The sequence below is a fragment of the Pseudorca crassidens genome, chromosome 19 (assembly GCF_039906515.1).
Source record: "Pseudorca crassidens isolate mPseCra1 chromosome 19, mPseCra1.hap1, whole genome shotgun sequence".
Lineage (NCBI taxonomy): Eukaryota > Metazoa > Chordata > Mammalia > Artiodactyla > Delphinidae > Pseudorca > Pseudorca crassidens.
Window position 1 is genome coordinate 24,686,126 of NC_090314.1, and position 22,330 is coordinate 24,708,455.

General features: G+C 69.4%; 12 non-coding genes across 12 annotated transcripts; all 12 read left to right on the top strand.

The window, feature by feature from the left end:
* Positions 1-1,811: 1,811 nt before the first annotated feature.
* LOC137213613 (5S ribosomal RNA) lies at positions 1,812-1,930 on the top strand. The gene has a single exon (XR_010938248.1). It is a non-coding gene; the product is annotated as a 5S ribosomal RNA (ribosomal RNA).
* Positions 1,931-2,868: 938 nt separating this feature from the next.
* On the top strand, positions 2,869-2,987 carry LOC137213175 (5S ribosomal RNA). The gene has a single exon (XR_010937818.1). It is a non-coding gene; the product is annotated as a 5S ribosomal RNA (ribosomal RNA).
* Positions 2,988-5,690: 2,703 nt separating this feature from the next.
* Positions 5,691-5,809, top strand: LOC137213176 (5S ribosomal RNA). The gene has a single exon (XR_010937819.1). It is a non-coding gene; the product is annotated as a 5S ribosomal RNA (ribosomal RNA).
* A 938-nt stretch (positions 5,810-6,747) lies between these two features.
* LOC137213177 (5S ribosomal RNA) lies at positions 6,748-6,866 on the top strand. Its single transcript, XR_010937820.1, has one exon. It is a non-coding gene; the product is annotated as a 5S ribosomal RNA (ribosomal RNA).
* A 2,703-nt stretch (positions 6,867-9,569) lies between these two features.
* Positions 9,570-9,688, top strand: LOC137213614 (5S ribosomal RNA). Its single transcript, XR_010938249.1, has one exon. It is a non-coding gene; the product is annotated as a 5S ribosomal RNA (ribosomal RNA).
* Positions 9,689-10,626: 938 nt separating this feature from the next.
* LOC137213178 (5S ribosomal RNA) lies at positions 10,627-10,745 on the top strand. Its single transcript, XR_010937821.1, has one exon. It is a non-coding gene; the product is annotated as a 5S ribosomal RNA (ribosomal RNA).
* A 938-nt stretch (positions 10,746-11,683) lies between these two features.
* On the top strand, positions 11,684-11,802 carry LOC137213179 (5S ribosomal RNA). The gene has a single exon (XR_010937822.1). It is a non-coding gene; the product is annotated as a 5S ribosomal RNA (ribosomal RNA).
* A 2,703-nt stretch (positions 11,803-14,505) lies between these two features.
* On the top strand, positions 14,506-14,624 carry LOC137213181 (5S ribosomal RNA). Its single transcript, XR_010937823.1, has one exon. It is a non-coding gene; the product is annotated as a 5S ribosomal RNA (ribosomal RNA).
* Positions 14,625-15,562: 938 nt separating this feature from the next.
* Positions 15,563-15,681, top strand: LOC137213183 (5S ribosomal RNA). Its single transcript, XR_010937825.1, has one exon. It is a non-coding gene; the product is annotated as a 5S ribosomal RNA (ribosomal RNA).
* Positions 15,682-16,619: 938 nt separating this feature from the next.
* Positions 16,620-16,738, top strand: LOC137213184 (5S ribosomal RNA). Its single transcript, XR_010937826.1, has one exon. It is a non-coding gene; the product is annotated as a 5S ribosomal RNA (ribosomal RNA).
* Positions 16,739-19,441: 2,703 nt separating this feature from the next.
* LOC137213616 (5S ribosomal RNA) lies at positions 19,442-19,560 on the top strand. Its single transcript, XR_010938251.1, has one exon. It is a non-coding gene; the product is annotated as a 5S ribosomal RNA (ribosomal RNA).
* Positions 19,561-20,498: 938 nt separating this feature from the next.
* Positions 20,499-20,617, top strand: LOC137213185 (5S ribosomal RNA). Its single transcript, XR_010937827.1, has one exon. It is a non-coding gene; the product is annotated as a 5S ribosomal RNA (ribosomal RNA).
* Positions 20,618-22,330: the final 1,713 nt, after the last annotated feature.

Below are 22,330 nucleotides of genomic sequence, written 5' to 3' on the forward strand. Positions count from 1 at the left end.
CCTCGAGCGGTCATTCATTCGCTCACCGCCCGCTGACTCACTTGTTCAAATGACACATTGCGTCTCTTGGCCCCTCTTGAGACTAGGAAGACCTTGGCCTCAGAGGCCTGCTGAAGGCCTGGCTGGAGTCCAGAGCCTCAGCCTTCTTCATGCCCTTCACTGGGCCTGGAGCTGGACCTGCCCAGATGTGGAACCTCCCAGTTTGGAAGCAACTTCTTGTATGAGGCTCTCTGTGGACAGGGACAGCTGAGACACAGAGGAGGTGCCCAGAGACCAGGGGTTTGGAGTCTGCAGCTGCAGATGTACTTAGTGCATGGTATAGGACCAGGAGGGGCCTGCTGGCAGAGCTGTGGCCACTAAACCAAAGGGACCCTCAGGCCAAGAAGGGGACACTGGCTTCTTATTGCAGGAAGCCAAGCGCAGGGACCCAGGCTGGCAGAAGTAGTGGCGCTTCCAAGCCACAGACCACCAATGTTTCCTGGACTCTGGCGCTCTTTATTCCTCTCTCCATGCCCTGCCGCCCCCTGCCCCTGCCCCCATTTGCTGCTGGTAAGTTCATTTTCCCAGTCTGGCTCCCGTGCAGAGAGGGCCTGGAGGCCGAGGTGGAAGGTAGCAGCGAGTTGGCCCGCGCTTGGCCCTCCTGCGGTTGCCGCTTCAGCACCAGACTGTCATACACCTGGTAGTTGGCATTGCCTCCCGGGTTCTGGCTGAGTGGCATGAAGGTGGGCGGGGGTGGAGGGTGCTCGGTAGCCTGGACGTCGGGCAGGAGGTGAGAGGGGCGGAGGAGCAGCGCTGAGCTGGGAGCCGGGGCCCGCTGGTCCGAGGCCTCGGCCAGTACCGTGAGGGAGGCGGAGGTGGCCACAGGGCGCCGCCGCAAGGGCAGGATCTCAGCCCATTCGGCCGCCGGGTGCCGCACCTCGTGGGGATCGCGGGAGTAATCCAAGTGTCCCGCGGAGGGATGCAGGCTGCGGTTGGACTCGCTGTGAGCACAGCTGGGGAGGCTACGTCTGTGGGCCGGTGGGGTGTCACGCTACCAGGCGTCGGGCCGGTAGACCCGAGGCACCAGAGCGGATGGAGGCTCAGAGCCCTCCAGACCCAGACTCCGCCGCGGGCCCAGTTGCCGTCCTTTCGGCCCGCGAGCCCCTCGACCTGCACCTGGCCTCCCCCACCGGCGCCCAGCCCCGGCGCCGCCACCTGTGTGCCGGTGTGTCCCTCCACAGCTCCCTCCGACAAAAGCCCCGCCCCACCACCACCCCGCCCCTCTGACGTGTCACCGCGGCCGGGTGCGGGTGCGGGATCGAGGGCAGGGGCCACTTCCCCGGGCCTGCCGGCCACCAGGGGCGGGGTCCTGAGCTCGGTGGGGGGTGTGGGGGCAAGGGTGGCCTTGCCGGGGCTGAGGGGCCGTGGCGACTCAATGGTGGCTCCCAGTGGCTTCGGGCCAGCTGCTGTCGGGCAGAAGGGCCGGCCCGGGCTGCGGTCGGGCTGCGCCTAGCGCCGCGTGGGCGGGCAGGGCCGATGCCCAAGGGACCGCGGGCCCCGGGCCCTGAAGCCTCCGGGGCCACGTCCCTGTGAGCGACGTGCGGGATCTTGGGCGGGGCGCCAAGCGCCGAAGGGTTTGCTGGGTCAGGGCCGCCCTGGGCTGGGAGGTGGTCGCCAAACCCTCCGCCGCCGCCCGATACCCGAGACCTCCGTTCCCCCTGCCTGGGCGGGCGAGGGGGCCCTGCCGGGGCGGGCTGGCCGCCAGGCTGGCGTTAAGGCGCCAGCGCCAGCGAAACTGGGCCTCAAGAGGCCGCCCGCGGCCCCCCGCCCCCGTCTACGGCCATACCACCCTGAACGCGCCCGATCTCGTCTGATCTCGGAAGCTAAGCAGGGTCGGGCCTGGTTAGTACTTGGATGGGAGACCGCCTGGGAATACCGGTTGCTGTAGGCTTTTTGCCTCCCGCTGCGCCCGCCTTCTCCTTTACTCGCCCGCGGCGGGGGCCGCCGGCTCCGCCCCCGCCGGGCCGCGCTGCAGGCCCCACCTCCTCAGGCCCCTCCCACCACGGCGCGCGCCGGCGGGGGCGCTCCCCGCCGGCCCGGCCGGCTAGGCGGCCAGAAGGCGGCCCTGGAAGGCAGTCGCACCCCAGACGCTCCCGGGGTGGCTGGCCCGGACCCAGACTCCGCCGCGGGCCCAGTTGCCGTCCTTTCGGCCCGCGAGCCCCTCGACCTGCACCTGGCCGCCCCCACCGGCGCCCAGCCCCGGCGCCGCCACCTGTGTGCCGGTGTGTCCCTCCACAGCTCCCTCCGACAAAAGCCCCGCCCCACCACCACCCCGCCCCTCTGGCGTGTCACCGCGGCCGGGTGCGGGAGCGGGATCGAGGGCAGGGGCCGCTTCCCCGGGCCTGCCGGCCACCAGGGGCGGGGTCCTGAGCTCGGCGGGGGGTGTGGGGGCAAGGGTGGCCTTGCCGGGGCTGAGGGGCCGTGGCGACTCAATGGAGGCTCGCGGTGGCTTCGGGCCGGCTGCTGTCGGGCAGGAGGGCCGGCCCGGGCTGCGGCCGGGCTGCGCCTAGCGCCGCGTGGGCGGGCAGGGCCGATGCCCAAGGGACCGCGGGCCCCGGGCCCTGAAGCCTCCGGGGCCACGTCCCTGTGAGCGACGTGCGGGATCTTGGGCGGGGCGCCAAGCGCCGAAGGGTTTGCTGGGTCAGGGCCGCCCTGGGCTGGGAGGTGGTCGCCAAACCCTCCGCCGCCGCCCGATACCCGAGACCTCCGTTCCCCCTGCCTGGGCGGGCGAGGGGGCCCTGCCGGGGCGGGCTGGCCGCCAGGCTGGCGTTAAGGCGCCAGCGCCAGCGAAACTGGGCCTCAAGAGGCCGCCCGCGGCCCCCCGCCCCCGTCTACGGCCATACCACCCTGAACGCGCCCGATCTCGTCTGATCTCGGAAGCTAAGCAGGGTCGGGCCTGGTTAGTACTTGGATGGGAGACCGCCTGGGAATACCGGGTGCTGTAGGCTTTTTGCCTCCCGCTCCGCCCGCCTTCTCCTTTACTCGCCCGCGGCGGGGGGGCCGCCGGCTCCGCTCCCGCCGTGCCCCGCTGCAGGCAGTAGGCAAGGTGGTTTACCTGCCCGAGCAGGAAGCTTGGACGATGGCAGAAGTGGGAAGAAACTCTTGAGCACAGGTTCTTGGGATCCACGGAGCAGCGCATGCACATGCGATGGGTGCCTACACAGCTGGCTTGCTTGTCTGTGGGGAAAGGCGAGATGGGTCAGGGCCTGGGTTCCTGAGGGGCTGAGAATCAAGGCAGGGATAGAAGAAAGGGGACAGGCCCACATCCCCTGAACCCACGCCGGCGCCCACTCACCTTTGTGGAAAATACGATTGAAAAGTGCCCTCAAGAATCTCTTCAGATGCCTCCAGAGTTGAGGGAAGAAGGGGAGGGGGGAGGCCGGGAGCAGGGTGAGCCCTGAAATCCAACCCTTGTCCGGTCACACCCCAGCAGCCCTCCCACCTCAGCCCCTTCAAGACCCCAGGGCTCCCCCAGCCGCGCTGCACAGATCCTGCCCTGACCATAGTCACCATGTTGATCCCCACGTTGAGCAAGATGAAGCTGACCGGGATCAGAAGAATTGAGTATCCTTGCTCCTGGCATTTCCTGGGGATGGGGCCAGTGAACGGCTCGGCTCGGTAGTAGTTTCGCTCACCCATGGCCGTTGGTCCCAGGACTGCCTGGGCCCTCTGCCCTCCAGTTTTAACTGGGAGCCAGACTGGGTCATAATGGGGCAGGTGGTGAGGTCACAGTGAGGGAGGGGGATGAAAAGGAGGGCCCAGAGTGGCATTCCCTGGTAACCAGGGTCAGGTAAGCTGAGCCTGGACAGTCAAACAGGGCCCGGTGGCCGGCATACATCCCCTCGAGCGGTCATTCATTCGCTCACCGCCCGCTGACTCACTTGTTCAAATGACACATTGCGTCTCTTGGCCCCTCTTGAGACTAGGAAGACCTTGGCCTCAGAGGCCTGCTGAAGGCCTGGCTGGAGTCCAGAGCCTCAGCCTTCTTCATGCCCTTCACTGGGCCTGGAGCTGGACCTGCCCAGATGTGGAACCTCCCAGTTTGGAAGCAACTTCTTGTATGAGGCTCTCTGTGGACAGGGACAGCTGAGACACAGAGGAGGTGCCCAGAGACCAGGGGTTTGGAGTCTGCAGCTGCAGATGTACTTAGTGCATGGTATAGGACCAGGAGGGGCCTGCTGGCAGAGCTGTGGCCACTAAACCAAAGGGACCCTCAGGCCAAGAAGGGGACACTGGCTTCTTATTGCAGGAAGCCAAGCGCAGGGACCCAGGCTGGCAGAAGTAGTGGCGCTTCCAAGCCACAGACCACCAATGTTTCCTGGACTCTGGCGCTCTTTATTCCTCTCTCCATGCCCTGCCGCCCCCTGCCCCTGCCCCCATTTGCTGCTGGTAAGTTCATTTTCCCAGTCTGGCTCCCGTGCAGAGAGGGCCTGGAGGCCGAGGTGGAAGGTAGCAGCGAGTTGGCCCGCGCTTGGCCCTCCTGCGGTTGCCGCTTCAGCACCAGACTGTCATACACCTGGTAGTTGGCATTGCCTCCCGGGTTCCGGCTGAGTGGCATGAAGGTGGGCGGGGGTGGAGGGTGCTCGGTAGCCTGGACGTCGGGCAGGAGGTGAGAGGGGCGGAGGAGCAGCGCTGAGCTGGGAGCCGGGGCCCGCTGGTCCGAGGCCTCGGCCAGTACCGTGAGGGAGGCGGAGGTGGCCACAGGGCGCCGCCGCAAGGGCAGGATCTCAGCCCATTCGGCCGCCGGGTGCCGCACCTCGTGGGGATCGCGGGAGTAATCCAAGTGTCCCGCGGAGGGATGCAGGCTGCGGTTGGACTCGCTGTGAGCACAGCTGGGGAGGCTACGTCTGTGGGCCGGTGGGGTGTCACGCTACCAGGCGTCGGGCCGGTAGACCCGAGGCACCAGAGCGGATGGAGGCTCAGAGCCCTCCAGACCCAGACTCCGCCGCGGGCCCAGTTGCCGTCCTTTCGGCCCGCGAGCCCCTCGACCTGCACCTGGCCTCCCCCACCGGCGCCCAGCCCCGGCGCCGCCACCTGTGTGCCGGTGTGTCCCTCCACAGCTCCCTCCGACAAAAGCCCCGCCCCACCACCACCCCGCCCCTCTGACGTGTCACCGCGGCCGGGTGCGGGTGCGGGATCGAGGGCAGGGGCCACTTCCCCGGGCCTGCCGGCCACCAGGGGCGGGGTCCTGAGCTCGGTGGGGGGTGTGGGGGCAAGGGTGGCCTTGCCGGGGCTGAGGGGCCGTGGCGACTCAATGGTGGCTCCCAGTGGCTTCGGGCCAGCTGCTGTCGGGCAGAAGGGCCGGCCCGGGCTGCGGTCGGGCTGCGCCTAGCGCCGCGTGGGCGGGCAGGGCCGATGCCCAAGGGACCGCGGGCCCCGGGCCCTGAAGCCTCCGGGGCCACGTCCCTGTGAGCGACGTGCGGGATCTTGGGCGGGGCGCCAAGCGCCGAAGGGTTTGCTGGGTCAGGGCCGCCCTGGGCTGGGAGGTGGTCGCCAAACCCTCCGCCGCCGCCCGATACCCGAGACCTCCGTTCCCCCTGCCTGGGCGGGCGAGGGGGCCCTGCCGGGGCGGGCCGGCCGCAAGGCTGGCGTTAAGGCGCCAGCGCCAGCGAAACTGGGCCTCAAGAGGCCGCCCGCGGCCCCCCGCCCCCGTCTACGGCCATACCACCCTGAACGCGCCCGATCTCGTCTGATCTCGGAAGCTAAGCAGGGTCGGGCCTGGTTAGTACTTGGATGGGAGACCGCCTGGGAATACCGGGTGCTGTAGGCTTTTTGCCTCCCGCTCCGCCCGCCTTCTCCTCTACTCGCCCGCGGCTGGGGCCGCCGGCTCCGCCCCCGCCGGGCCGCGCTGCAGGCCCCACCTCCTCAGGCCCCTCCCACCACGGCGCGCGCCGGCGGGGGCGCTCCCCGCCGGCCCGGCCGGCCAGGCGGCCAGAAGGCGGCCCTGGAAGGCAGCCGCACCCCAGACGCTCCCGGGGTGGCTGGCCCGGACCCAGACTCCGCCGCGGGCCCAGTTGCCGTCCTTTCGGCCCGCGAGCCCCTCGACCTGCACCTGGCCGCCCCCACCGGCGCCCAGTCCCGGCGCCGCCACCTGTGTGCCGGTGTGTCCCTCCACAGCTCCCTCCGACAAAAGCCCCGCCCCACCACCACCCCGCCCCTCTGGCGTGTCACCGCGGCCGGGTGCGGGAGCGGGATCGAGGGCAGGGGCCGCTTCCCCGGGCCTGCCGGCCACCAGGGGCGGGGTCCTGAGCTCGGCGGGGGGTGTGGGGGCAAGGGTGGCCTTGCCGGGGCTGAGGGGCCGTGGCGACTCAATGGTGGCTCCCGGTGGCTTCGGGCCGGCTGCTGTCGGGCAGGAGGGCCGGCCCGGGCTGCGGCCGGGCTGCGCCTAGCGCCGCGTGGGCGGGCAGGGCCGATGCCCAAGGGACCGCGGGCCCCGGGCCCTGAAGCCTCCGGGGCCACGTCCCTGTGAGCGACGTGCGGGATCTTGGGCGGGGCGCCAAGCGCCGAAGGGTTTGCTGGGTCAGGGCCGCCCTGGGCTGGGAGGTGGTCGCCAAACCCTCCGCCGCCGCCCGATACCCGAGACCTCCGTTCCCCCTGCCTGGGCGGGCGAGGGGGCCCTGCCGGGGCGGGCCGGCCGCAAGGCTGGCGTTAAGGCGCCAGCGCCAGCGAAACTGGGCCTCAAGAGGCCGCCCGCGGCCCCCCACCCCCGTCTACGGCCATACCACCCTGAACGCGCCCGATCTCGTCTGATCTCGGAAGCTAAGCAGGGTCGGGCCTGGTTAGTACTTGGATGGGAGACCGCCTGGGAATACCGGGTGCTGTAGGCTTTTTGCCTCCCGCTCCGCCCGCCTTCTCCTTTACTCGCCCGCGGCGGGGGGGCCGCCGGCTCCGCCCCCGCCGAGCCCCGCTGCAGGCAGTAGGCAAGGTGGTTTACCTGCCCGAGCAGGAAGCTTGGGCGATGGCAGAAGTGGGAAGAAACTCTTGAGCACAGGTTCTTGGGATCCACGGAGCAGCGCATGCACATGCAATGGGTGCCTACACAGCTGGCTTGCTTGTCTGTGGGGAAAGGCGAGATGGGTCAGGGCCTGGGTTCCTGAGGGGCTGAGAATCAAGGCAGGGATAGAAGAAAGGGGACAGGCCCACATCCCCTGAACCCACGCCGGCGCCCACTCACCTTTGTGGAAAATACGATTGAAAAGTGCCCGCAAGAATCTCTTCAGATGCCTCCAGAGTTGAGGGAAGAAGGGGAGGGGGGAGGCCGGGAGCAGGGTGAGCCCTGAAATCCAACCCTTGTCCGGTCACACCCCAGCAGCCCTCCCACCTCAGCCCCTTCAAGACCCCAGGGCTCCCCCAGCCGCGCTGCACAGATCCTGCCCTGACCATAGTCACCATGTTGATCCCCACGTTGAGCAAGATGAAGCTGACCGGGATCAGAAGAATTGAGTATCCTTGCTCCTGGCATTTCCTGGGGATGGGGCCAGTGAACGGCTCGGCTCGGTAGTAGTTTCGCTCACCCATGGCCGTTGGTCCCAGGACTGCCTGGGCCCTCTGCCCTCCAGTTTTAACTGGGAGCCAGACTGGGTCATAATGGGGCAGGTGGTGAGGTCACAGTGAGGGAGGGGGATGAAAAGGAGGGCCCAGAGTGGCATTCCCTGGTAACCAGGGTCAGGTAAGCTGAGCCTGGACAGTCAAACAGGGCCCGGTGGCCGGCATACATCCCCTCGAGCGGTCATTCATTCGCTCACCGCCCGCTGACTCACTTGTTCAAATGACACATTGCGTCTCTTGGCCCCTCTTGAGACTAGGAAGACCTTGGCCTCAGAGGCCTGCTGAAGGCCTGGCTGGAGTCCAGAGCCTCAGCCTTCTTCATGCCCTTCACTGGGCCTGGAGCTGGACCTGCCCAGATGTGGAACCTCCCAGTTTGGAAGCAACTTCTTGTATGAGGCTCTCTGTGGACAGGGACAGCTGAGACACAGAGGAGGTGCCCAGAGACCAGGGGTTTGGAGTCTGCAGCTGCAGATGTACTTAGTGCATGGTATAGGACCAGGAGGGGCCTGCTGGCAGAGCTGTGGCCACTAAACCAAAGGGACCCTCAGGCCAAGAAGGGGACACTGGCTTCTTATTGCAGGAAGCCAAGCGCAGGGACCCAGGCTGGCAGAAGTAGTGGCGCTTCCAAGCCACAGACCACCAATGTTTCCTGGACTCTGGCGCTCTTTATTCCTCTCTCCATGCCCTGCCGCCCCCTGCCCCTGCCCCCATTTGCTGCTGGTAAGTTCATTTTCCCAGTCTGGCTCCCGTGCAGAGAGGGCCTGGAGGCCGAGGTGGAAGGTAGCAGCGAGTTGGCCCGCGCTTGGCCCTCCTGCGGTTGCCGCTTCAGCACCAGACTGTCATACACCTGGTAGTTGGCATTGCCTCCCGGGTTCCGGCTGAGTGGCATGAAGGTGGGCGGGGGTGGAGGGTGCTCGGTAGCCTGGACGTCGGGCAGGAGGTGAGAGGGGCGGAGGAGCAGCGCTGAGCTGGGAGCCGGGGCCCGCTGGTCCGAGGCCTCGGCCAGTACCGTGAGGGAGGCGGAGGTGGCCACAGGGCGCCGCCGCAAGGGCAGGATCTCAGCCCATTCGGCCGCCGGGTGCCGCACCTCGTGGGGATCGCGGGAGTAATCCAAGTGTCCCGCGGAGGGATGCAGGCTGCGGTTGGACTCGCTGTGAGCACAGCTGGGGAGGCTACGTCTGTGGGCCGGTGGGGTGTCACGCTACCAGGCGTCGGGCCGGTAGACCCGAGGCACCAGAGCGGATGGAGGCTCAGAGCCCTCCAGACCCAGACTCCGCCGCGGGCCCAGTTGCCGTCCTTTCGGCCCGCGAGCCCCTCGACCTGCACCTGGCCTCCCCCACCGGCGCCCAGCCCCGGCGCCGCCACCTGTGTGCCGGTGTGTCCCTCCACAGCTCCCTCCGACAAAAGCCCCGCCCCACCACCACCCCGCCCCTCTGACGTGTCACCGCGGCCGGGTGCGGGTGCGGGATCGAGGGCAGGGGCCACTTCCCCGGGCCTGCCGGCCACCAGGGGCGGGGTCCTGAGCTCGGTGGGGGGTGTGGGGGCAAGGGTGGCCTTGCCGGGGCTGAGGGGCCGTGGCGACTCAATGGTGGCTCCCAGTGGCTTCGGGCCAGCTGCTGTCGGGCAGAAGGGCCGGCCCGGGCTGCGGTCGGGCTGCGCCTAGCGCCGCGTGGGCGGGCAGGGCCGATGCCCAAGGGACCGCGGGCCCCGGGCCCTGAAGCCTCCGGGGCCACGTCCCTGTGAGCGACGTGCGGGATCTTGGGCGGGGCGCCAAGCGCCGAAGGGTTTGCTGGGTCAGGGCCGCCCTGGGCTGGGAGGTGGTCGCCAAACCCTCCGCCGCCGCCCGATACCCGAGACCTCCGTTCCCCCTGCCTGGGCGGGCGAGGGGGCCCTGCCGGGGCGGGCTGGCCGCCAGGCTGGCGTTAAGGCGCCAGCGCCAGCGAAACTGGGCCTCAAGAGGCCGCCCGCGGCCCCCCGCCCCCGTCTACGGCCATACCACCCTGAACGCGCCCGATCTCGTCTGATCTCGGAAGCTAAGCAGGGTCGGGCCTGGTTAGTACTTGGATGGGAGACCGCCTGGGAATACCGGTTGCTGTAGGCTTTTTGCCTCCCGCTGCGCCCGCCTTCTCCTTTACTCGCCCGCGGCGGGGGCCGCCGGCTCCGCCCCCGCCGGGCCGCGCTGCAGGCCCCACCTCCTCAGGCCCCTCCCACCACGGCGCGCGCCGGCGGGGGCGCTCCCCGCCGGCCCGGCCGGCTAGGCGGCCAGAAGGCGGCCCTGGAAGGCAGCCGCACCCCAGACGCTCCCGGGGTGGCTGGCCCGGACCCAGACTCCGCCGCGGGCCCAGTTGCCGTCCTTTCGGCCCGCGAGCCCCTCGACCTGCACCTGGCCGCCCCCACCGGCGCCCAGCCCCGGCGCCGCCACCTGTGTGCCGGTGTGTCCCTCCACAGCTCCCTCCGACAAAAGCCCCGCCCCACCACCACCCCGCCCCTCTGGCGTGTCACCGCGGTTGGGTGCGGGAGCGGGATCGAGGGCAGGGGCCGCTTCCCCGGGCCTGCCGGCCACCAGGGGCGGGGTCCTGAGCTCGGCGGGGGGTGTGGGGGCAAGGGTGGCCTTGCCGGGGCTGAGGGGCCGTGGCGACTCAATGGTGGCTCCCGGTGGCTTCGGGCCGGCTGCTGTCGGGCAGGAGGGCCGGCCCGGGCTGCGGCCGGGCTGCGCCTAGCGCCGCGTGGGCGGGCAGGGCCGATGCCCAAGGGACCGCGGGCCCCAGGCCCTGAAGCCTCCGGGGCCACGTCCCTGTGAGCGACGTGCGGGATCTTGGGCGGGGCGCCAAGCGCCGAAGGGTTTGCTGGGTCAGGGCCGCCCTGGGCTGGGAGGTGGTCGCCAAACCCTCCGCCGCCGCCCGATACCCGAGACCTCCGTTCCCCCTGCCTGGGCGGGCGAGGGGGCCCTGCCGGGGCGGGCCGGCCGCAAGGCTGGCGTTAAGGCGCCAGCGCCAGCGAAACTGGGCCTCAAGAGGCCGCCCGCGGCCCCCCGCCCCCGTCTACGGCCATACCACCCTGAACGCGCCCGATCTCGTCTGATCTCGGAAGCTAAGCAGGGTCGGGCCTGGTTAGTACTTGGATGGGAGACCGCCTGGGAATACCGGGTGCTGTAGGCTTTTTGCCTCCCGCTCCGCCCGCCTTCTCCTCTACTCGCCCGCGGCTGGGGCCGCCGGCTCCGCCCCCGCCGGGCCGCGCTGCAGGCCCCACCTCCTCAGGCCCCTCCCACCACGGCGCGCGCCGGCGGGGGCGCTCCCCGCCGGCCCGGCCGGCCAGGCGGCCAGAAGGCGGGCCTGGAAGGCAGCCGCACCCCAGACGCTCCCGGGGTGGCTGGCCCGGACCCAGACTCCGCCGCGGGCCCAGTGGCCGTCCTTTCGGCCCGCGAGCCCCTCGACCTGCACCTGGCCGCCCCCACCGGCGCCCAGCCCCGGCGCCGCCACCTGTGTGCCGGTGTGTCCCTCCACAGCTCCCTCCGACAAAAGCCCCGCCCCACCACCACCCCGCCCCTCTGGCGTGTCACCGCGGCCGGGTGCGGGAGCGGGATCGAGGGCAGGGGCCGCTTCCCCGGGCCTGCCGGCCACCAGGGGCGGGGTCCTGAGCTCGGCGGGGGGTGTGGGGGCAAGGGTGGCCTTGCCGGGGCTGAGGGGCCGTGGCGACTCAATGGTGGCTCCCGGTGGCTTCGGGCCGGCTGCTGTCGGGCAGGAGGGCCGGCCCGGGCTGCGGCCGGGCTGCGCCTAGCGCCGCGTGGGCGGGCAGGGCCGATGCCCAAGGGACCGCGGGCCCCGGGCCCTGAAGCCTCCGGGGCCACGTCCCTGTGAGCGACGTGCGGGATCTTGGGCGGGGCGCCAAGCGCCGAAGGGTTTGCTGGGTCAGGGCCGCCCTGGGCTGGGAGGTGGTCGCCAAACCCTCCGCCGCCGCCCGATACCCGAGACCTCCGTTCCCCCTGCCTGGGCGGGCGAGGGGGCCCTGCCGGGGCGGGCTGGCCGCCAGGCTGGCGTTAAGGCGCCAGCGCCAGCGAAACTGGGCCTCAAGAGGCCGCCCGCGGCCCCCCACCCCCGTCTACGGCCATACCACCCTGAACGCGCCCGATCTCGTCTGATCTCGGAAGCTAAGCAGGGTCGGGCCTGGTTAGTACTTGGATGGGAGACCGCCTGGGAATACCGGGTGCTGTAGGCTTTTTGCCTCCCGCTCCGCCCGCCTTCTCCTTTACTCGCCCGCGGCGGGGGGGCCGCCGGCTCCGCCCCCGCCGAGCCCCGCTGCAGGCAGTAGGCAAGGTGGTTTACCTGCCCGAGCAGGAAGCTTGGGCGATGGCAGAAGTGGGAAGAAACTCTTGAGCACAGGTTCTTGGGATCCACGGAGCAGCGCATGCACATGCAATGGGTGCCTACACAGCTGGCTTGCTTGTCTGTGGGGAAAGGCGAGATGGGTCAGGGCCTGGGTTCCTGAGGGGCTGAGAATCAAGGCAGGGATAGAAGAAAGGGGACAGGCCCACATCCCCTGAACCCACGCCGGCGCCCACTCACCTTTGTGGAAAATACGATTGAAAAGTGCCCGCAAGAATCTCTTCAGATGCCTCCAGAGTTGAGGGAAGAAGGGGAGGGGGGAGGCCGGGAGCAGGGTGAGCCCTGAAATCCAACCCTTGTCCGGTCACACCCCAGCAGCCCTCCCACCTCAGCCCCTTCAAGACCCCAGGGCTCCCCCAGCCGCGCTGCACAGATCCTGCCCTGACCATAGTCACCATGTTGATCCCCACGTTGAGCAAGATGAAGCTGACCGGTATCAGAAGAATTGAGTATCCTTGCTCCTGGCATTTCCTGGGGATGGGGCCAGTGAACGGCTCGGCTCGGTAGTAGTTTCGCTCACCCATGGCCGTTGGTCCCAGGACTGCCTGGGCCCTCTGCCCTCCAGTTTTAACTGGGAGCCAGACTGGGTCATAATGGGGCAGGTGGTGAGGTCACAGTGAGGGAGGGGGATGAAAAGGAGGGCCCAGAGTGGCATTCCCTGGTAACCAGGGTCAGGTAAGCTGAGCCTGGACAGTCAAACAGGGCCCGGTGGCCGGCATACATCCCCTCGAGCGGTCATTCATTCGCTCACCGCCCGCTGACTCACTTGTTCAAATGACACATTGCGTCTCTTGGCCCCTCTTGAGACTAGGAAGACCTTGGCCTCAGAGGCCTGCTGAAGGCCTGGCTGGAGTCCAGAGCCTCAGCCTTCTTCATGCCCTTCACTGGGCCTGGAGCTGGACCTGCCCAGATGTGGAACCTCCCAGTTTGGAAGCAACTTCTTGTATGAGGCTCTCTGTGGACAGGGACAGCTGAGACACAGAGGAGGTGCCCAGAGACCAGGGGTTTGGAGTCTGCAGCTGCAGATGTACTTAGTGCATGGTATAGGACCAGGAGGGGCCTGCTGGCAGAGCTGTGGCCACTAAACCAAAGGGACCCTCAGGCCAAGAAGGGGACACTGGCTTCTTATTGCAGGAAGCCAAGCGCAGGGACCCAGGCTGGCAGAAGTAGTGGCGCTTCCAAGCCACAGACCACCAATGTTTCCTGGACTCTGGCGCTCTTTATTCCTCTCTCCATGCCCTGCCGCCCCCTGCCCCTGCCCCCATTTGCTGCTGGTAAGTTCATTTTCCCAGTCTGGCTCCCGTGCAGAGAGGGCCTGGAGGCCGAGGTGGAAGGTAGCAGCGAGTTGGCCCGCGCTTGGCCCTCCTGCGGTTGCCGCTTCAGCACCAGACTGTCATACACCTGGTAGTTGGCATTGCCTCCCGGGTTCCGGCTGAGTGGCATGAAGGTGGGCGGGGGTGGAGGGTGCTCGGTAGCCTGGACGTCGGGCAGGAGGTGAGAGGGGCGGAGGAGCAGCGCTGAGCTGGGAGCCGGGGCCCGCTGGTCCGAGGCCTCGGCCAGTACCGTGAGGGAGGCGGAGGTGGCCACAGGGCGCCGCCGCAAGGGCAGGATCTCAGCCCATTCGGCCGCCGGGTGCCGCACCTCGTGGGGATCGCGGGAGTAATCCAAGTGTCCCGCGGAGGGATGCAGGCTGCGGTTGGACTCGCTGTGAGCACAGCTGGGGAGGCTACGTCTGTGGGCCGGTGGGGTGTCACGCTACCAGGCGTCGGGCCGGTAGACCCGAGGCACCAGAGCGGATGGAGGCTCAGAGCCCTCCAGACCCAGACTCCGCCGCGGGCCCAGTTGCCGTCCTTTCGGCCCGCGAGCCCCTCGACCTGCACCTGGCCTCCCCCACCGGCGCCCAGCCCCGGCGCCGCCACCTGTGTGCCGGTGTGTCCCTCCACAGCTCCCTCCGACAAAAGCCCCGCCCCACCACCACCCCGCCCCTCTGACGTGTCACCGCGGCCGGGTGCGGGTGCGGGATCGAGGGCAGGGGCCACTTCCCCGGGCCTGCCGGCCACCAGGGGCGGGGTCCTGAGCTCGGTGGGGGGTGTGGGGGCAAGGGTGGCCTTGCCGGGGCTGAGGGGCCGTGGCGACTCAATGGTGGCTCCCAGTGGCTTCGGGCCAGCTGCTGTCGGGCAGAAGGGCCGGCCCGGGCTGCGGTCGGGCTGCGCCTAGCGCCGCGTGGGCGGGCAGGGCCGATGCCCAAGGGACCGCGGGCCCCGGGCCCTGAAGCCTCCGGGGCCACGTCCCTGTGAGCGACGTGCGGGATCTTGGGCGGGGCGCCAAGCGCCGAAGGGTTTGCTGGGTCAGGGCCGCCCTGGGCTGGGAGGTGGTCGCCAAACCCTCCGCCGCCGCCCGATACCCGAGACCTCCGTTCCCCCTGCCTGGGCGGGCGAGGGGGCCCTGCCGGGGCGGGCTGGCCGCCAGGCTGGCGTTAAGGCGCCAGCGCCAGCGAAACTGGGCCTCAAGAGGCCGCCCGCGGCCCCCCGCCCCCGTCTACGGCCATACCACCCTGAACGCGCCCGATCTCGTCTGATCTCGGAAGCTAAGCAGGGTCGGGCCTGGTTAGTACTTGGATGGGAGACCGCCTGGGAATACCGGGTGCTGTAGGCTTTTTGCCTCCCGCTCCGCCCGCCTTCTCCTTTACTCGCCCGCGGCGGGGGCCGCCGGCTCCGCCCCCGCCGGGCCGCGCTGCAGGCCCCACCTCCTCAGGCCCCTCCCACCACGGCGCGCGCCGGCGGGGGCGCTCCCCGCCGGCCCGGCCGGCTAGGCGGCCAGAAGGCGGCCCTGGAAGGCAGTCGCACCCCAGACGCTCCCGGGGTGGCTGGCCCGGACCCAGACTCCGCCGCGGGCCCAGTTGCCGTCCTTTCGGCCCGCGAGCCCCTCGACCTGCACCTGGCCGCCCCCACCGGCGCCCAGCCCCGGCGCCGCCACCTGTGTGCCGGTGTGTCCCTCCACAGCTCCCTCCGACAAAAGCCCCGCCCCACCACCACCCCGCCCCTCTGGCGTGTCACCGCGGTTGGGTGCGGGAGCGGGATCGAGGGCAGGGGCCGCTTCCCCGGGCCTGCCGGCCACCAGGGGCGGGGTCCTGAGCTCGGCGGGGGGTGTGGGGGCAAGGGTGGCCTTGCCGGGGCTGAGGGGCCGTGGCGACTCAATGGTGGCTCCCGGTGGCTTCGGGCCGGCTGCTGTCGGGCAGGAGGGCCGGCCCGGGCTGCGGCCGGGCTGCGCCTAGCGCCGCGTGGGCGGGCAGGGCCGATGCCCAAGGGACCGCGGGCCCCGGGCCCTGAAGCCTCCGGGGCCACGTCCCTGTGAGCGACGTGCGGGATCTTGGGCGGGGCGCCAAGCGCCGAAGGGTTTGCTGGGTCAGGGCCGCCCTGGGCTGGGAGGTGGTCGCCAAACCCTCCGCCGCCGCCCGATACCCGAGACCTCCGTTCCCCCTGCCTGGGCGGGCGAGGGGGCCCTGCCGGGGCGGGCCGGCCGCAAGGCTGGCGTTAAGGCGCCAGCGCCAGCGAAACTGGGCCTCAAGAGGCCGCCCGCGGCCCCCCGCCCCCGTCTACGGCCATACCACCCTGAACGCGCCCGATCTCGTCTGATCTCGGAAGCTAAGCAGGGTCGGGCCTGGTTAGTACTTGGATGGGAGACCGCCTGGGAATACCGGGTGCTGTAGGCTTTTTGCCTCCCGCTCCGCCCGCCTTCTCCTCTACTCGCCCGCGGCTGGGGCCGCCGGCTCCGCCCCCGCCGGGCCGCGCTGCAGGCCCCACCTCCTCAGGCCCCTCCCACTACGGCGCGCGCCGGCGGGGGCGCTCCCCGCCGGCCCGGCCGGCCAGGCGGCCAGAAGGCGGCCCTGGAAGGCAGCCGCACCCCAGACGCTCCCGGGGTGGCTGGCCCGGACCCAGACTCCGCCGCGGGCCCAGTTGCCGTCCTTTCGGCCCGCGAGCCCCTCGACCTGCACCTGGCCGCCCCCACCGGCGCCCAGCCCCGGCGCCGCCACCTGTGTGCCGGTGTGTCCCTCCACAGCTCCCTCCGACAAAAGCCCCGCCCCACCACCACCCCGCCCCTCTGGCGTGTCACCGCGGCCGGGTGCGGGAGCGGGATCGAGGGCAGGGGCCGCTTCCCCGGGCCTGCCGGCCACCAGGGGCGGGGTCCTGAGCTCGGCGGGGGGTGTGGGGGCAAGGGTGGCCTTGCCGGGGCTGAGGGGCCGTGGCGACTCAATGGTGGCTCCCGGTGGCTTCGGGCCGGCTGCTGTCGGGCAGGAGGGCCGGCCCGGGCTGCGGCCGGGCTGCGCCTAGCGCCGCGTGGGCGGGCAGGGCCGATGCCCAAGGGACCGCGGGCCCCGGGCCCTGAAGCCTCCGGGGCCACGTCCCTGTGAGCGACGTGCGGGATCTTGGGCGGGGCGCCAAGCGCCGAAGGGTTTGCTGGGTCAGGGCCGCCCTGGGCTGGGAGGTGGTCGCCAAACCCTCCGCCGCCGCCCGATACCCGAGACCTCCGTTCCCCCTGCCTGGGCGGGCGAGGGGGCCCTGCCGGGGCGGGCTGGCCGCCAGGCTGGCGTTAAGGCGCCAGCGCCAGCGAAACTGGGCCTCAAGAGGCCGCCCGCGGCCCCCCACCCCCGTCTACGGCCATACCACCCTGAACGCGCCCGATCTCGTCTGATCTCGGAAGCTAAGCAGGGTCGGGCCTGGTTAGTACTTGGATGGGAGACCGCCTGGGAATACCGGGTGCTGTAGGCTTTTTGCCTCCCGCTCCGCCCGCCTTCTCCTTTACTCGCCCGCGGCGGGGGGGCCGCCGGCTCCGCCCCCGCCGAGCCCCGCTGCAGGCAGTAGGCAAGGTGGTTTACCTGCCCGAGCAGGAAGCTTGGGCGATGGCAGAAGTGGGAAGAAACTCTTGAGCACAGGTTCTTGGGATCCACGGAGCAGCGCATGCACATGCAATGGGTGCCTACACAGCTGGCTTGCTTGTCTGTGGGGAAAGGCGAGATGGGTCAGGGCCTGGGTTCCTGAGGGGCTGAGAATCAAGGCAGGGATAGAAGAAAGGGGACAGGCCCACATCCCCTGAACCCACGCCGGCGCCCACTCACCTTTGTGGAAAATACGATTGAAAAGTGCCCGCAAGAATCTCTTCAGATGCCTCCAGAGTTGAGGGAAGAAGGGGAGGGGGGAGGCCGGGAGCAGGGTGAGCCCTGAAATCCAACCCTTGTCCGGTCACACCCCAGCAGCCCTCCCACCTCAGCCCCTTCAAGACCCCAGGGCTCCCCCAGCCGCGCTGCACAGATCCTGCCCTGACCATAGTCACCATGTTGATCCCCACGTTGAGCAAGATGAAGCTGACCGGGATCAGAAGAATTGAGTATCCTTGCTCCTGGCATTTCCTGGGGATGGGGCCAGTGAACGGCTCGGCTCGGTAGTAGTTTCGCTCACCCATGGCCGTTGGTCCCAGGACTGCCTGGGCCCTCTGCCCTCCAGTTTTAACTGGGAGCCAGACTGGGTCATAATGGGGCAGGTGGTGAGGTCACAGTGAGGGAGGGGGATGAAAAGGAGGGCCCAGAGTGGCATTCCCTGGTAACCAGGGTCAGGTAAGCTGAGCCTGGACAGTCAAACAGGGCCCGGTGGCCGGCATACATCCCCTCGAGCGGTCATTCATTCGCTCACCGCCCGCTGACTCACTTGTTCAAATGACACATTGCGTCTCTTGGCCCCTCTTGAGACTAGGAAGACCTTGGCCTCAGAGGCCTGCTGAAGGCCTGGCTGGAGTCCAGAGCCTCAGCCTTCTTCATGCCCTTCACTGGGCCTGGAGCTGGACCTGCCCAGATGTGGAACCTCCCAGTTTGGAAGCAACTTCTTGTATGAGGCTCTCTGTGGACAGGGACAGCTGAGACACAGAGGAGGTGCCCAGAGACCAGGGGTTTGGAGTCTGCAGCTGCAGATGTACTTAGTGCATGGTATAGGACCAGGAGGGGCCTGCTGGCAGAGCTGTGGCCACTAAACCAAAGGGACCCTCAGGCCAAGAAGGGGACACTGGCTTCTTATTGCAGGAAGCCAAGCGCAGGGACCCAGGCTGGCAGAAGTAGTGGCGCTTCCAAGCCACAGACCACCAATGTTTCCTGGACTCTGGCGCTCTTTATTCCTCTCTCCATGCCCTGCCGCCCCCTGCCCCTGCCCCCATTTGCTGCTGGTAAGTTCATTTTCCCAGTCTGGCTCCCGTGCAGAGAGGGCCTGGAGGCCGAGGTGGAAGGTAGCAGCGAGTTGGCCCGCGCTTGGCCCTCCTGCGGTTGCCGCTTCAGCACCAGACTGTCATACACCTGGTAGTTGGCATTGCCTCCCGGGTTCCGGCTGAGTGGCATGAAGGTGGGCGGGGGTGGAGGGTGCTCGGTAGCCTGGACGTCGGGCAGGAGGTGAGAGGGGCGGAGGAGCAGCGCTGAGCTGGGAGCCGGGGCCCGCTGGTCCGAGGCCTCGGCCAGTACCGTGAGGGAGGCGGAGGTGGCCACAGGGCGCCGCCGCAAGGGCAGGATCTCAGCCCATTCGGCCGCCGGGTGCCGCACCTCGTGGGGATCGCGGGAGTAATCCAAGTGTCCCGCGGAGGGATGCAGGCTGCGGTTGGACTCGCTGTGAGCACAGCTGGGGAGGCTACGTCTGTGGGCCGGTGGGGTGTCACGCTACCAGGCGTCGGGCCGGTAGACCCGAGGCACCAGAGCGGATGGAGGCTCAGAGCCCTCCAGACCCAGACTCCGCCGCGGGCCCAGTTGCCGTCCTTTCGGCCCGCGAGCCCCTCGACCTGCACCTGGCCTCCCCCACCGGCGCCCAGCCCCGGCGCCGCCACCTGTGTGCCGGTGTGTCCCTCCACAGCTCCCTCCGACAAAAGCCCCGCCCCACCACCACCCCGCCCCTCTGACGTGTCACCGCGGCCGGGTGCGGGTGCGGGATCGAGGGCAGGGGCCACTTCCCCGGGCCTGCCGGCCACCAGGGGCGGGGTCCTGAGCTCGGTGGGGGGTGTGGGGGCAAGGGTGGCCTTGCCGGGGCTGAGGGGCCGTGGCGACTCAATGGTGGCTCCCAGTGGCTTCGGGCCAGCTGCTGTCGGGCAGAAGGGCCGGCCCGGGCTGCGGTCGGGCTGCGCCTAGCGCCGCGTGGGCGGGCAGGGCCGATGCCCAAGGGACCGCGGGCCCCGGGCCCTGAAGCCTCCGGGGCCACGTCCCTGTGAGCGACGTGCGGGATCTTGGGCGGGGCGCCAAGCGCCGAAGGGTTTGCTGGGTCAGGGCCGCCCTGGGCTGGGAGGTGGTCGCCAAACCCTCCGCCGCCGCCCGATACCCGAGACCTCCGTTCCCCCTGCCTGGGCGGGCGAGGGGGCCCTGCCGGGGCGGGCTGGCCGCCAGGCTGGCGTTAAGGCGCCAGCGCCAGCGAAACTGGGCCTCAAGAGGCCGCCCGCGGCCCCCCGCCCCCGTCTACGGCCATACCACCCTGAACGCGCCCGATCTCGTCTGATCTCGGAAGCTAAGCAGGGTCGGGCCTGGTTAGTACTTGGATGGGAGACCGCCTGGGAATACCGGTTGCTGTAGGCTTTTTGCCTCCCGCTGCGCCCGCCTTCTCCTTTACTCGCCCGCGGCGGGGGCCGCCGGCTCCGCCCCCGCCGGGCCGCGCTGCAGGCCCCACCTCCTCAGGCCCCTCCCACCACGGCGCGCGCCGGCGGGGGCGCTCCCCGCCGGCCCGGCCGGCCAGGCGGCCAGAAGGCGGCCCTGGAAGGCAGCCGCACCCCAGACGCTCCCGGGGTGGCTGGCCCGGACCCAGACTCCGCCGCGGGCCCAGTTGCCGTCCTTTCGGCCCGCGAGCCCCTCGACCTGCACCTGGCCGCCCCCACCGGCGCCCAGCCCCGGCGCCGCCACCTGTGTGCCGGTGTGTCCCTCCACAGCTCCCTCCGACAAAAGCCCCGCCCCACCACCACCCCGCCCCTCTGGCGTGTCACCGCGGCCGGGTGCGGGAGCGGGATCGAGGGCAGGGGCCGCTTCCCCGGGCCTGCCGGCCACCAGGGGCGGGGTCCTGAGCTCGGCGGGGGGTGTGGGGGCAAGGGTGGCCTTGCCGGGGCTGAGGGGCCGTGGCGACTCAATGGTGGCTCCCGGTGGCTTCGGGCCGGCTGCTGTCGGGCAGGAGGGCCGGCCCGGGCTGCGGCCGGGCTGCGCCTAGCGCCGCGTGGGCGGGCAGGGCCGATGCCCAAGGGACCGCGGGCCCCGGGCCCTGAAGCCTCCGGGGCCACGTCCCTGTGAGCGACGTGCGGGATCTTGGGCGGGGCGCCAAGCGCCGAAGGGTTTGCTGGGTCAGGGCCGCCCTGGGCTGGGAGGTGGTCGCCAAACCCTCCGCCGCCGCCCGATACCCGAGACCTCCGTTCCCCCTGCCTGGGCGGGCGAGGGGGCCCTGCCGGGGCGGGCTGGCCGCCAGGCTGGCGTTAAGGCGCCAGCGCCAGCGAAACTGGGCCTCAAGAGGCCGCCCGCGGCCCCCCACCCCCGTCTACGGCCATACCACCCTGAACGCGCCCGATCTCGTCTGATCTCGGAAGCTAAGCAGGGTCGGGCCTGGTTAGTACTTGGATGGGAGACCGCCTGGGAATACCGGGTGCTGTAGGCTTTTTGCCTCCCGCTCCGCCCGCCTTCTCCTTTACTCGCCCGCGGCGGGGGGGCCGCCGGCTCCGCCCCCGCCGAGCCCCGCTGCAGGCAGTAGGCAAGGTGGTTTACCTGCCCGAGCAGGAAGCTTGGGCGATGGCAGAAGTGGGAAGAAACTCTTGAGCACAGGTTCTTGGGATCCACGGAGCAGCGCATGCACATGCAATGGGTGCCTACACAGCTGGCTTGCTTGTCTGTGGGGAAAGGCGAGATGGGTCAGGGCCTGGGTTCCTGAGGGGCTGAGAATCAAGGCAGGGATAGAAGAAAGGGGACAGGCCCACATCCCCTGAACCCACGCCGGCGCCCACTCACCTTTGTGGAAAATACGATTGAAAAGTGCCCGCAAGAATCTCTTCAGATGCCTCCAGAGTTGAGGGAAGAAGGGGAGGGGGGAGGCCGGGAGCAGGGTGAGCCCTGAAATCCAACCCTTGTCCGGTCACACCCCAGCAGCCCTCCCACCTCAGCCCCTTCAAGACCCCAGGGCTCCCCCAGCCGCGCTGCACAGATCCTGCCCTGACCATAGTCACCATGTTGATCCCCACGTTGAGCAAGATGAAGCTGACCGGGATCAGAAGAATTGAGTATCCTTGCTCCTGGCATTTCCTGGGGATGGGGCCAGTGAACGGCTCGGCTCGGTAGTAGTTTCGCTCACCCATGGCCGTTGGTCCCAGGACTGCCTGGGCCCTCTGCCCTCCAGTTTTAACTGGGAGCCAGACTGGGTCATAATGGGGCAGGTGGTGAGGTCACAGTGAGGGAGGGGGATGAAAAGGAGGGCCCAGAGTGGCATTCCCTGGTAACCAGGGTCAGGTAAGCTGAGCCTGGACAGTCAAACAGGGCCCGGTGGCCGGCATACATCCCCTCGAGCGGTCATTCATTCGCTCACCGCCCGCTGACTCACTTGTTCAAATGACACATTGCGTCTCTTGGCCCCTCTTGAGACTAGGAAGACCTTGGCCTCAGAGGCCTGCTGAAGGCCTGGCTGGAGTCCAGAGCCTCAGCCTTCTTCATGCCCTTCACTGGGCCTGGAGCTGGACCTGCCCAGATGTGGAACCTCCCAGTTTGGAAGCAACTTCTTGTATGAGGCTCTCTGTGGACAGGGACAGCTGAGACACAGAGGAGGTGCCCAGAGACCAGGGGTTTGGAGTCTGCAGCTGCAGATGTACTTAGTGCATGGTATAGGACCAGGAGGGGCCTGCTGGCAGAGCTGTGGCCACTAAACCAAAGGGACCCTCAGGCCAAGAAGGGGACACTGGCTTCTTATTGCAGGAAGCCAAGCGCAGGGACCCAGGCTGGCAGAAGTAGTGGCGCTTCCAAGCCACAGACCACCAATGTTTCCTGGACTCTGGCGCTCTTTATTCCTCTCTCCATGCCCTGCCGCCCCCTGCCCCTGCCCCCATTTGCTGCTGGTAAGTTCATTTTCCCAGTCTGGCTCCCGTGCAGAGAGGGCCTGGAGGCCGAGGTGGAAGGTAGCAGCGAGTTGGCCCGCGCTTGGCCCTCCTGCGGTTGCCGCTTCAGCACCAGACTGTCATACACCTGGTAGTTGGCATTGCCTCCCGGGTTCCGGCTGAGTGGCATGAAGGTGGGCGGGGGTGGAGGGTGCTCGGTAGCCTGGACGTCGGGCAGGAGGTGAGAGGGGCGGAGGAGCAGCGCTGAGCTGGGAGCCGGGGCCCGCTGGTCC